Source organism: Zea mays, unplaced genomic scaffold (genome assembly GCF_902167145.1).
Source record: "Zea mays cultivar B73 unplaced genomic scaffold, Zm-B73-REFERENCE-NAM-5.0 scaffold_465, whole genome shotgun sequence".
Taxonomy (NCBI): Eukaryota; Viridiplantae; Streptophyta; class Magnoliopsida; order Poales; family Poaceae; genus Zea; species Zea mays.
In genome coordinates this window covers 12,501-27,500 of record NW_023367108.1, presented here as the reverse complement: position 1 = coordinate 27,500, position 15,000 = coordinate 12,501, and positions in this window count along the sequence as shown.

Here is a 15,000-nt window from a genome sequence, read left to right as displayed (position 1 = left end):
ATGATATCAATTAAATGGTATATCAATTCTATAAATTGGATATAGCAATAAATAAATCAGCAAAATTCTTTTATTTTAGATAGAAGAAATGTTTCTTCTATCTAAAATAAAAGAATGTACCCTTCTATCCAAATCCAATTTGCATCGATAAAATAAATCCAAATTCCAGATTCCAGCAGTAGATGAATAATTGCAAATTTTTGTGTGTACGAGATTAGAATAACTTAAAAATAACTGACATAATTTTTTATTTTTCCTGATCAGAAAAATACATGAAAAAGAAAGGAGGTAGAAAAATTTGTTGATTTATGGTTAAAGAAGAAAAACAAGAAAACAGGGGTTCTGTTGAATTTCAAGTATTCAGTTTCACCAATAAGATACGGAGACTTGCTTCACATTTAGAATTACACAAAAAAGATTTTTCATCGGAAAGAGGTCTACGAAGACTTTTGGGAAAACGTCAACGTTTGCTGGCTTATTTGGCAAAGAAAAATAGAGTACGTTATAAGAAATTAATAAGTCAGTTGGATATTCGGGAGAAGTAATTTAATCGTTCTCATTTTTTTCTTATTTTATTAGTAGTCTTATAGTAGTCTTAGATTTTGCATTTTGATGAGCCTCGTTTTGAGGAATTCATGGAATAATCCATTTTCATGGAATAAAGAATAAGAACAAGGATACATAACATAAAAAAAAGAATAGATAAGACGATATTCGCCCTCCCCCTACATATTTGATTTCTTCTCCTATACAAAAACCAGCAAGACCTACTCCATTGGTAATTCCATCAATGACACCTTTATCAAAAAAATGCGTTAGTTCGGCTAATCTTCTTATACCTAGGATAAAAACCCTAGTATAGAAAAAATCTATATAACCACGATTATATGACCAGCTGTATATCTTTTTTTTTACTTCATCCAAAAAGCTCTTTTTTGGATTCTTTTTTACAAGGGAATTTTGAAAATTCAAATTCTGAAAAAAAGAATAAGCAGATCCATAAAAGATATATGCTATGAATAGACCAAAAATTGCTAAACTTACAGAAGAAATTGCATTAGTGAGAAATTCATATGAATTTATGGAAGAATTAGAATTTTCCTGGAACAAGTTTATTGAAGGAGTTAGCCACTTTGATAATATGGTTAACTCCAATATTCTATTATCTTTTACTCCATTATCAAAATGGATTCCTATGGATCCAATGAACAAAGTAAAAAGTAGTAATATAAGAAGAGGAAATAGCATAGTATTTCCCGTTTCATGAGGATAGACAAAAGTATTTTTAGCCCCAAAGGGAGTACTAAAGGATCCTATCTTATTTCTTGTATTAGCAGGAATTTTTGGCATATTTTGTGAAAAAAAAGAAACTCCACTCTTCATTGTTGATAAAACAAAATCACCTATTGACTCCTTTGGATATACTTTTTCCCCATAAGGATATTGAATACAACGAACCTTCTTTAGTACTACTGTAATTTTTTGAAAATGAACACGCAAATACCATCAAAAGTAAGTAAATATATCCGAAACATATAAAATGCAGTTAATCCTGCAGTAAAAGAGGCTATTATTCCAAAAAAGGGTGAATACAACCAACTATTACTAAGGATTTCATCTGTTGGACCAGAAGCAAGCAAGAGGTGGAATACCACAAAGAGAAAGTGTACCACATAAAAAAGTAGTTCTTGTAATTGGAACGTATTTTCTTAAACCACCCATAAGAACCATATTCTGACTTTTATCTGGTGAATATCCAACAAGAGGTTCCATTGAATGAATAACGGATCCGGATCCTTAAGAACAATAAAGCTTTCGAATAAGCATGAGTGATCAAATGGAATAAAGCAGCTTGATAAGAACCTATACCTAGAGCTAACATCATATAACCCAATTGAGACATTGTAGAATAGGCTAAGCTTCTTTTAATATCTCTCTGAGCAAGAGCTAAAGTGGCTCCTAAGAAGAGTGTTATTGTACCTATTAAAGAAATGAAACTCATTATCCAGGGTAGGATATGAAAGAGGAAGAAGTCTAGCTAGAAGAAAAATCCCCGCAGCAACCATAGTTGCTGCGTTTATAAGAGCCGAAATAGGAGTGGGATCCTTCCATAGCATCAGGTATACCATACGTGAAGAGGAATGGTGCAGATTTTGCAAACTGCACCAAGGAATATAAAAAAAGCACACAAAGTATAAGTAAGGAATTAATCCCATTATTAGGAATCCAGTTATTAGCTATTTTGAACAAATCCCGAAACTCCAAACTACCCGTTATCCAAAAAAAAACCTAAAATTCCTAATACATACCAAAATCCCCTACACGATTAGTTACAAAAGCTTTTTTGACAAGCACTCGCTGCAATTGGCCGCGTAAACCAAAAGCCTATCAATAAATAGGAAACACATTCCGACAAGTTCCCAAAAAAAATAAATTTGTATCAAATTGGAACTAGTAACCAATCCTAACATGGAAGTATTAAAAAACTTATATAAACAAAAAATCTCAAATATCCTTCATCGTGAGACATATAATCGTCACTATAAATAAGAACTAAGATTCCTACAGTAGTAATTAGTATTAACATAATAGACGTAAGGGGGTCGACCAAGTATCCAAATTCTAAGGAAAAATCATTATTGATGGTCCAAGACCATAGATATTGATAGATAGAACTTCCATTTATTTGTTGAATAGACAGGTGAAGTGAGAATACCATAGCTATACTTAAGAGTAAAATACTAGGAAAAGCCCATATCCGACGAAGATTTTTTGTTGCTGTAGGAATAAGAAAAAGTCCAAATCCCATTGACATAATAACTGGAAGTGGGGAGAAGAGGAATTACCCAGGCATATTGATATGTATGTTCCATAAGAAAAAGAAATAGCAATTTTTAGTTTAAATTTATAGTTCAATTTTTCTATAAAATAAAATTGTTTCCGATTCACCAAACCTATTCTTATCTCTTTCTAAAGGAATTAAAAAAACAAATAAGAAAAATAAAAAATACTGGGAATTATGAATTTTTCTAATTTCTCTCATTAAAATATTCCAAAATTTAGAATGGGTTTAGTTACTTAAATTCAAAAAGGAATCAAAGAATTTCGGTATCTAGTTATTAGTAAAAAAAATATTTATTAAAATACAAAAAAAGATTGAATAATTTTACTTTCTAATCATTTTTGTATTTCTTTTTGTTAAAATAAAAGAGCTCTCTTGTTTCGTAATTGATTGATTGAATTCCAAAGAAAACCTATATTTATAGGAAATTCTCGAATATTGCTTATTTCATATAAAAGGAAATCCTAATGACTAGAATTCTCTAAGTTTTAGAATGTCTTGTTTAAGAGACTAAGTATTTTTTTTTATTGGAATTCAATTATGGAATAGCCTTCTGAACTTAATTAACTATTTGAATTGAATTTTACCTTCTTTTTATCTCCCCCTCTTATATGAGGGCTTATCCCCCCATACCATATATTTATATATGGAGTATATTTGATATAGAAATTGATTTAAATAGAAAATCTTAAAAAACTCTTGTCTTATCCACATTAGACAAAATGAACTAAAGAAGAATTTAGAATTTAAGTATCTTTCAGTATCTTTCAGTATCTAAGTATAAATACTAAGAAAAAACAGAAAGAAGGATTGATTTGTGGCAATAGATGTCTTTCACATACAACTAGAAAAAAGTAATTCCCTTTTTGAATGGCAGTTCCAAAAAAACGTACTTCGATGTCAAAAAGCGTATTCGTAAAAATCTTTGGAAAAAAAAGACTTATTTTTCCATAGTACAATCTTATTCTTTAGCAAAATCAAGATCATTTTCTAGGGGCAACGAGCATCCAAAACCAAAAGGTTTTTCTGGGCAACAAGCAAACAAATAATAAGATTTTGAAATAATCTGAATTGAACTATCCAAAAGAAATTCCAATTATTTAATATGAATGAATAATTCGGATTAATTAATAAATGTACTTTTATGTGTCGAATTCCTCGGTACAATATTCTTAGAACGAATCCCCTCCATTATCATTATATAGAACAAAAGTTTTTGGTATATTGTTGTCCTCAGTATTCTTTTCCTATCAAAGAACTTTTTTTTTATAATAGAATTCTCATAAAAACGAGGATTCTATTATAAAAAGTAGACCTATTCTTGCAATAGGACTTACAACCTCACCTAATCTTATCCCAAAATTTCCCCATATAAATGGGTTTAGGACTGGTACATCATATTAATAAGAGGTAAAGGCTTTCATTCTATCAATTTTTTCTAAAATACAAAATGCCATTTCATTGTAGTTAATGATGAACTCTAATGATGAACTTCTAATGTTCCTAAATTCTATGGCTTCTCTCCAGTCTCGACGATTCACGATAAAATAACTATTATTCTTTTAAGTTAACTATTATTTTAAATTAGCCGCCATGGTGAAATTGGTAGACACGCTGCTTTTAGGAAGCAGCGTGCTCAAGCATCTCTGGTTCGAATCCGAGTGGCGGCATTCCGCAAAAAGAATACAATAAATTAGAAAAATTGGATTCAAATTCGAAATTTCCAATTTTGTAATGGGACCTTATCGTTATGCTATTTGCAACTTTAGAACATATACTAACTCATATCTCTTTCTCAACCATTTCAATTGGATTACGATTCATTGATAACCTTATTAGTTCGTGAACTTAGGGGATTACGTGATTCGTCAGAAAAAGGAATGATAGCTACTTTTTTCTCTATAACAGGATTTTTTTAGTCTCTCGTTGGGGTTTCTTCGGGACATTTTCCATTAAGTAATTTATATGAGTCATTGATCTTCCTTTTCATGGACTCTGATATTCTTCATACTATTCCTAAGATACAGAACTCGAAAATGATTTAAGCACAATAACTACGCCAAGTACTATTTTAACGCAAGGCTTTGCCACGTCGGGTCTTTTAACTGAAATGCATCAATCCACAATACTAGTACCTGCTCTACAATCTCAGTGGTTAATGATGCATGTCAGTATGATGTTACTAAGCTATGCAACTCTTTTGTGTGGATCCTTATTATCCGCCGCTCTTCTAATCATTAGATTTCGAAAGAATTTCGATTTCTTTTCACTAAAGAAAAATGTTTTTCTTAAAACATTTTTCTTTAGTGAGATTGAATATTTATATGCAAAAAGAAGTGCTTTAAAAAACACCTCTTTTCCCGTATTTCCAAATTATTACAAATATCAATTAACTGAGCGTTTGGATTCTTGGAGTTATCGTGTCATTAGTCTAGGGTTTACTCTTTTAACCGTGGGTATTCTTTGTGGAGCAGTATGGGCTAATGAGGCATGGGGATCCTATTGGAATTGGGATCCTAAGGAAACTTGGGCATTTATTACCTGGACCATATTTGCAATATATTTACATAGTAGAAAAAATCCAAATTGGAAGGGTACGAATTCCGCACTTGTAGCTTCGATAGGATTTCTTATAATTTGGATCTGCTATTTTGGTATCAATCTGTTAGGAATAGGTTTACATAGTTACGGTTCATTTACATTACCATCTAAATAATTACATAACATAAAACCTTCGGTTTTTTTCCTTTTTAGTTTGATTTGAGAACCCTTTGAAAAGACGTTCAAGGGGTTCTCAAAAATTCGAGATAGATCTAATTAGACTTTTTTACTTTTTTCTGAATTTTTTATTTTTCCACTCTGGAATATAGAGCGGACTGGTTAAAAAAAGAAAATCCTATTTAGTATAATAATTGGATAATAGAACCTCTACCCTATCAACGGATAGCGAGAGAACCAAATCTGGATAAATACCAATTCCTATTACTGGTAAAAAGATACAGATTAAAAGAAAGAGTTCTCGTGGTCCAGAATCTACAAAATTTTTGTTTGGAACATGAAATAGCTTGTATCCATAGAACATCTGGCGTAACATAGATAATAAATAAATAGGAGTTAATATCATTCCTATTGCCATTACAAAAGTAATTAGCATTTTTGGCATTAACATAAATTTAGGACTAGTAATTAGTCCAAAAAATACTACTAATTCTGCAACAAAACCGCTCATTCCCGGCAAGGCAAGAGAAGCCATTGAAAAGCTACTAAACATGGTAAAAATTTTTGGCATTGGGATAGATATTCCCCCCAGTTCTTCGAGATAAACAAGACGCATTCTATCACAAGCCGTTCCCGCCAAGAAAAAAAGTGTAGCACCGATAAATCCATGAGATAATATTTGTAAAATAGCTCCATTTAGTCCAATGTTGGTTATGGAACCAATTCCTATAATTATGAAACCCATGTGAGATACGGAGGAGTAGGCTATTCTTTTTTTGAAATTTCGTTGACCAAGAGAAGTTGAAGCTGCATAGATTATTTGCACCGCTCCTATTATTACCAACCAAGGGGAAAATAGATAATGAGCATGCGGTAACAATTCCATATTGACCCGAATCAATCCGTATGCTCCCATCTTTAATAGAATTCCGGCTAAAAGCATACATGTACTGTAATGCGCTTCCCCATGGGTATCTGGTAACCACGTATGTAAAGGTATAATCGGCAATTTGACAGCATAAGCAATAAGGAAGCCAAAATACAGTAGTATTTCCAATGTTGTAGGGTATGATTGATTAATCAATCTTTCTAAATCTAATCCGGGTTCATTGGAACCATATAATCCCATACCCAGAACTCCAATTAAGAAAAAAATGGAACCGCCTGCAGTATACAAAATAAACTTGGTAGCTGAATACAGACGCCTCTTTCCCCCCCACATGGATAAAAGTAAGTAAACAGGAATTAATTCTAACTCCCACATGATAAAAAAAAGTAAAAGGTCTCGTGAAGAAAATAATCCTATTTGACCGCTATACATTGCTAGCATCAGGAAATAGAATAATTGCGAATTCCGAGTAACCGGCCAAGCCGCTAAAGTAGCTAAAGTAGTGATAAATCCTGTCAATAAAATAGATCCTAATGAAAGTCCATCGATTCCCAATCTCCAGTGGAAATCGAAAACATCTATCCATTTAGAATCCTCCTTTAATTGGATTAAAGGATCCTCCAATTGGAAATGATAACAGAATGCATAAGTCATTAGAAGGAATTCTAATAAACAAATAGCTATAGTATACCACCTAACGATTTTATTTCCTTTATGAGGTAAAAAGAAAATTAATGAACCTGCAAATATCGGCAAAACAACAAGTATTGTTAACCAAGGAAAATAACTCATGATAAAGTAATAAAGACAAGATACGTTTTGACCAGAAAAGCCCATGCTCGATTATTTCGAGCACAGGCTTCTTCGGTAAAGAGGAATCAGACGATTCAAGTGGAGTTTTTTGTAACGTATCAATAAGATAGAGCCATGCTGCGGGTTGTTTCAGGCCCTAAATAAACGCGGACACTTAAAAAATCCGTTGGACAGGCGGATTCGCATCTCTTACAACCCACACAATCTTCGGTTCTCGGCGCGGAAGCAATTTGCTTGGCTTTACATCCATCCCAAGGTATCATTTCTAATACATCTGTTGGGCAAGCTCGTACACATTGAGTGCATCCTATACATGTATCATAAATTTTTACAGAATGTGACATTGGATCTCTAAATTTTCCTTTTCAACATAAAAATTTTCGATCTGGTAAAAATGAAATTAGTACTATATAAATTAGATGTATTGTAGACACCAGACGAAGCAATGGTTTATCCAAACTTTAACAAATAATGCAATATATTTCGTAATCTGTTTGTGAGAAAGCGTGAAAAGAGCCAAGAGACTTGAATTTAAGGCTTCAACAGTTATAATTATACGAATTCTACATACTAATTCGAATTAGCCAATAAATTGGCTATCATCTTTTCAATATAAATTATTGCAATATTCAAATTGCAATATCAATGAATTGCAAAAATGCAATATTCAATAAGTAAAAAACAATACTCTGAAATAACCTACTCAAAAAAAGGATATTATTAAACACTAATAAGAAAATAAGATTAGATTTCTATTCATCTTAATGTTTCTTATTATTATATATGCCCCTTTGTTTAGGGGATTCTATGTCTAATTATTCAAAAAATTGGATTGATTGATACGAGTTGATTTCCTGTTACGATGGATGGAAGAAAGAATGGATAGTCCAATAGCTGCTTCAGCAGCCGCAAGGGCTATAACAAAAATTGCGAAAATGTCTCCTTTTAATTGGCGACTATCAAATAGATCAGAAAATGTTACGAGATTTAGATTAATTGAATTCAGTATAAGTTCAAGACATATTAGAGCTCTAACCATGTTTCGGCTTGTGATCAATCCATAGATACCAATCGAAAATAAATAGACACTCAAAAAAAGTACATGCTCAAACATCATTAACTAACTCCTTATCAATCTCGATTCATTTCAATATGAGGACAAGAATTGAACCGATTCAATTAATTAGAATAGAACAATTACGCAACAAAAGAGAAAAGAAGGTATTTGTTGTATTGGCAGTAGATGGGTTTTACTAAATCAAAATTGTGATTCTTTAGTTATTTATTTTATATTTGAAATTCTAAGAATTTTGACTCATTCTAAGTATTTCTTATTGTCGAGCCATAGTAATTGCACCTATTAAAGAAACTAGAAGAATTAGGGAAATGAGTTCAAACGGAAGATAAAAATCGGTTGCTAAATGAATCCCAATTTGTTGAACGTTATTTATGAGACCCTGTTCTACTATTTGGTTTGATCTTGTAGTCCAAAGAATTCCATACCACGACGTATCTGGGATAGTAGTCATTAGTGAAAAAGGAATAGTTATACAAAGGAGTAAAGTAAACCCATCTCCAATAGTCCAATAATTCTTATCTTTAGACCACTCTGAGCCGTTTACAAACATTACAGCAAATATGATCAAGACATTTATGGCTCCCACATAAATAAGAAGTTGTGCGACAGCTACAAAGTAGGAATTTAATAAAAAATAGAATAAGGATATACAAACAAGAACTAATCCCAGCGAAAAGGCAGAATAAATTGGGTTGGTAAGTAATACTACTCCTAGACCTCCTAGTAGAAGACCAAATCCCCCAAATAGCACAAGAATCTCATGTATTGGTCCAGGTAAATCCATTATGGATAAGAAGAAATTTCTAGTATAAAATTTTTCATGAACTGACTAAAACTAAAAGATTCAAGGAAGGAAAAAGGTATTAGGATATTTTTTTGTATATACATATAAGTTGTTAAGCAGTAGTTATTCTTTTTTCGTTAGAGTTAGTAAAAATGGATTTTTCTAATAAAAAAATCCTAATACCTAGTAATCTGTAATCGTTCTTGAATTCCAAGATTTTTCTTCGTCTATTTTACTTTGAGGCGAATTCCTAATTGTTTGAATTGTGTAATCTCCCATTATGGAGATTGGTAACCGACTCAAAGCAATTTGATTGTAATTCAATTCATGACGATCATAAGTAGAAAGTTCATATTCTTCAGTCATTGATAAACAATTTGTGGGACAGTATTCAACACAGTTACCGCAAAATATACAAACTCCGAAATCAATACTATAATTAAGCAATTGTTTTCTTTTAATATCCTTTTCAAATCTCCAATCCACAAGGGGTAGATCTATCGGGCATACGCGAACACATACTTCACAAGCAATGCATTTATCAAATTCAAAGTGTATTCGCCCCCGGAAACGCTCCGATGTAATTGATTTTTCATAAGGGTAGTGAATCGTTATAGGTAAACGATTTGTGTGGGATAAGGTAATTATGAAACTTTGACCAATGTATCTTGCGGCGCGTATTGTTTGTTGACCATAACTAATGAACCCAGTTAGCATAGGGAACATATTCTAAATCTATATATGAAAAAGGTATGTTTCTTTCTCTTGTTTGAGAGAACTTTTGTGTTGAAAATATTCTTACTGTTATTGTATTCTTATTTATAGTGAAACTAGTTGGGAAGAAGTTGTTAATAAGAGATTGCCCAGAGAAATAGGTAAAAGAAATTTCCATCCAAGATTTAATAACTGATCCATTCTCATCCTGGGTAAAGTCCATCTTATTGTGATAGAAATGAAGAGAAATAAATAAGCTTTAGTTAATGTAATAAAGATACCTATTACCATTTCCAAAATTCCAATTATTTTATTCATTTGGAAAAATCCAAAAAAGGATATATAGGGAATAGAGAAATTCCACCCGCCTAAGTATAGAACAGTTACAAATAAAGAGGAAACTAATAAATTTAGGTAAGAAACAAGATAAAATAAACCATATTTAATACCAGAATATTCGGTTTGATAACCTGCTACTAATTCTTCTTCTGCTTCTGGTAAATCAAAGGGTAATCTTTCACATTCTGCCAAAGAAGAAATTAGAAAAACTAGAAAACCTATAGGCTGACGCCAAAGATTCCATCCAAAAAAACCATATTTGGACTGTGCTTCAACTATATCAACTGTACTTGAACTATTAGATAATCATAGTCGATGATAACATCACAGTTCCCACCGCTATTCCAAAACCGTACATGAAACCTTAGCTTCATACGGCTCCTCTATGATCAGAAAAAAGGAAAGGATTGTTTCGTTTCGGTATCATCCTCTGGGCATAGATAGAATTAGATAAGATAAAATTGATTGGAAAGCCCAAAATTAGACCAAAGCAATTACGTCTGCTAGAATAACAAAAAAGCGCTTCCGAATTGATCTCATCCTTTATATAATATAATTTTGCTTTGTTCGGTAATAACTTAATATTGGAATAAATCACTCGTTATAGCAATTAATAAATGGAAAGAATTTGGCATTAGTTCATGAGGAATTCTGTATGAATAGGGATAAAGGAAGGAAAGAATAAATAAAGATCCTTTTTTGTATTGTATTCCATATCTTTTGTCCTACTCTTCTTTCCCCGGGAGGGGTATACTTAAAAAAAAAGAATAAAGGGTTAATTCGTTCTTGATAGCCATTTCCTTAACAAGTGAATGGGAACATACTCTAGACCGGAATCTGAAGAAAGTACTGCTTGATCATTTCCACCAATTTCAAGTCCTTATTATGATTCCTTTTATGAGGAAAAATGTCTAATGATTTAGATTCTCTCATTACTAATCCTGTATGTACTTTAGTGTTCCTAATCCCTCACTAACTTTTGATGGATTGCCTTATGGTTATAAGTTTAAATTATAGTAATAACTCAAAATATTCTAGTAATGGAATTCCATATCGCGAATCCTTTATTCTTGCCCGCTTCAAGATATGATGACTAATCAAACAATCTCAACCTTGGGGTAAAGAGTTTACACTGCTTATGTTTACTTGAACTTTTTTCTTGTACGTAGGAAATGAGATTTTTTACTTTTACTACAAATTAATAAGCTGTTTTGTTTCACTCATATAGCTATCGAGTTTAACTTACCAACGCGAATACAGAATAAGCAAAGGAAGATAAGCATTCAATGTATTTTAGAGGAAAAAGATCCTATTTTAACGAATCACACGTAGAGATATTGCTAGTACACAAAAAGTTAATGGTATTTCATAACTAATAGATTGAGCAGCCGCTCGTAGACCGCCTGAAAAAGAATATTTATTATTTGAGCTATATCCTGCCATGAGAAGACCAATAGGAGCAATACTTGAAATCGCAATCCATAAAAAAACACCAATACTAAGATCAGCTAAAACAAAACGATATCCTAAAGGGATAACTAAAAAACTTAATAAAATGGATATGACTGCTATAGAGGGACCAATGCTAAATAAAGGAATATCTCCTCGGGATGGGAGGATATCCTCTTTTAAAAGTAGTTTAGTTCCATCTGCTATAGCTTGAAGCAGTCCCAGGGGGCCAGCATATTCAGGACCAATACGTTGTTGTATCGATGCGGATATTTCTCTTTCTAACCACACAATTACGAGTACTTCTATTGTGATTCCCAGTAGGAGGGCAAAAATGGGTAGAATCCATATAAGTCCGTAGATTTCTTTAAATAATTCCGATTTCGAAAAAGAATTGATAGTTTCTACCTCTACCCTATCTATTATCATTTCAACGATCAACTTCCCCCATAATGATATCTATACTACCTAATATTGTCATGATATCAGCCAATTTCATTTTTTTAACTAGCTGAGGAAGAATTTGCAAATTAATAAAACCCGGTGGACGAATTTTCCATCTCCAGGGGAAAAGACTATCATCTCCTACCAGATAAATTCCTAATTCGCCTTTTGGAGCTTCTACTCTTACATAAAGCTCTTGCTTTGATAATTCAAAATTGGGCGAAGGTTTTTTACCAAGAAATCGATATTCAAAATCATTCCATTCGGGATTCTTTGCTTTCTTAAAGCGTCGGGCTTCTAAATTCTCATAAGGTCCTCCAGGAATTTTCTCTACAGCCTGTTGAATAATTTTTATGGATTCCCTCATTTCACCGACTCGTACTAAATAGCGAGCTAACGAATCTCCTTCTTTTTGCCATTGGACTTTCCAATCGAATTGATTGTAAGACTCATAAGGATCAATTTTACGAAGATCCCATTGTATTCCAGAAGCTCGTAACATTGGTCCCGATAAGCCCCAATTTACAGCTTCTTCTCCGCTAATAAAACCGACTCCTTCAACTCGTTCTAAAAAAATGGGATTCTGTGTAATAAGTTCTTGATATTCAACAACTCCTTGTAAAAAATAATCACAGAAATCTAAACATTTATCCATCCATCCATAAGGGAGATCGGCAGCGACTCCTCCGATGCGAAAGTAATTATGCATCATTCGCATACCTGTAGCAGCTTCAAATAGATCATATATCAATTCTCTCTCTCTAAAAATGTAGAAAAAGGGAGTCTGTGCCCCGAGATCCGCCATAAAAGGTCCAAGCCATAACAAATGAGAAGCTATACGGCTCAATTCTAACATAATTACTCTAATATAGCTGGCTCTTTTGGGTATTTGAATATTCTCTAAGAATTCTGGTGCATTTACCGTTATTGCTTCTGTAAACATAGTAGCTAAATAATCCCATCGTGTTACATAAGGCAAGTATTGTATAATACTTCTGTTTTCCGCGATTTTTTCCATTCCTCTGTGTAAATACCCTAATATGGGTTCGCAATCAATAACATCTTCACCATCGAGAGTAACAATCAGTCGAAGAACACCATGCATTGATGGGTGTTGAGGGCCCATATTGACTATCATGAGATCTTTTCTTTTAAGCGATAGACTCATATCCTTGTTCTTATTCTTTATTCCATGAAAATGGATTATTCCATGAATTCCTCAAAACGAGGCTCATCAAAATGCAAAATCTAAGACTACTATAAGACTACTAATAAAATAAGAAAAAAATGAGAACGATTAAATTACTTCTCCCGAATATCCAACTGACTTATTAATTTCTTATAACGTACTCTATTTTTCTTTGCCAAATAAGCCAGCAAACGTTGACGTTTTCCCAAAAGTCTTCGTAGACCTCTTTCCGATGAAAAATCTTTTTTGTGTAATTCTAAATGTGAAGCAAGTCTCCGTATCTTATTGGTGAAACTGAATACTTGAAATTCAACAGAACCCCTGTTTTCTTGTTTTTCTTCTTTAACCATAAATCAACAAATTTTTCTACCTCCTTTCTTTTTCATGTATTTTTCTGATCAGGAAAAATAAAAAATTATGTCAGTTATTTTTAAGTTATTCTAATCTCGTACACACAAAAATTTGCAATTATTCATCTACTGCTGGAATCTGGAATTTGGATTTATTTTATCGATGCAAATTGGATTTGGATAGAAGGGTACATTCTTTTATTTTAGATAGAAGAAACATTTCTTCTATCTAAAATAAAAGAATTTTGCTGATTTATTTATTGCTATATCCAATTTATAGAATTGATATACCATTTAATTGATATCATTTAGCAAAATGAAACACAGCATATGCATCCATCTTTGGGCTCGAGAATTTCACGGGATAGAGATATAGTATAAGAAATAGGCTATTAAGTAACTCTAAATGAATTGTGGATACATCTGTATCCTTAACATACTGAAACGACTGCCATTATTCGTATCAAACCAATAGCGATTCATAAAAGCTAAATCTTGTAATCAATGGTGGGCCAATAATGAATTTTTTTGCATATGTATTAAGACGCTTGGTCTGATTTCGAAATTGTCCAGAGTTTTTTATGTTGTTTTCATTGCAAAATGATGGATCTCCTTCCGTAACTTTCCAATTACGAGTACGAGAATTGAAAGACATGAAAATTCTCAATTCTCTACGGCGTCTAGGAGATGGATCGAATATTTTCAGGAACAAGAAAATCAGAAGAATCTTTTTCTCTATTCACTACCATTCCGCGTCTTCGACTTCTATTAGTTTCTTTTCTTCTTTAATGCAATAGCTATAGTTTGATATAGAATCCATTTCTCAAAGTAATGGAAACCATTCTCTTATAGGAAATGGTTCGAAAATCGCTATTCCACCTTTTAGGTTTAGGTATCGTGAAAAGTGATACCTGTGAAGATCGTGCATTTCAGTCACATTCAGATCCGTTTTTCGAGTCCATGATATAACCAAATTGGATGGATCTTCCACCCGTTTAGCTAAGAAAGAATAGATGCAGAGGTGGATAATAGATCGATATGAAGATCATGAGCTGCCCCATAATGAAACCGCCAGTAGTCGCGAATATCTCCTTCTTCCCTAACCCAAGATTGGAGAAAGAAGATCTAAGAGGGACCTATGGAGAATGTGGTCAGAAATCCATAATAGAGTCCGACCACAACGACCGAATTAATTATCCTCATCGAGAAACTTAGACTACTTTAGACTACTTAAGTAGAAAAGATTTGAAAATCATGGCATGGGTCTCCTTTTTTTCTTTCTTTAGAGTTTTCTATATGCACAATTTCTCGATGTTTCGATGAGAATTTCTTGACTTTCCATATATAGAAAGAGATAGACTATAAATGACATCTCTTATGTCAATAAGACC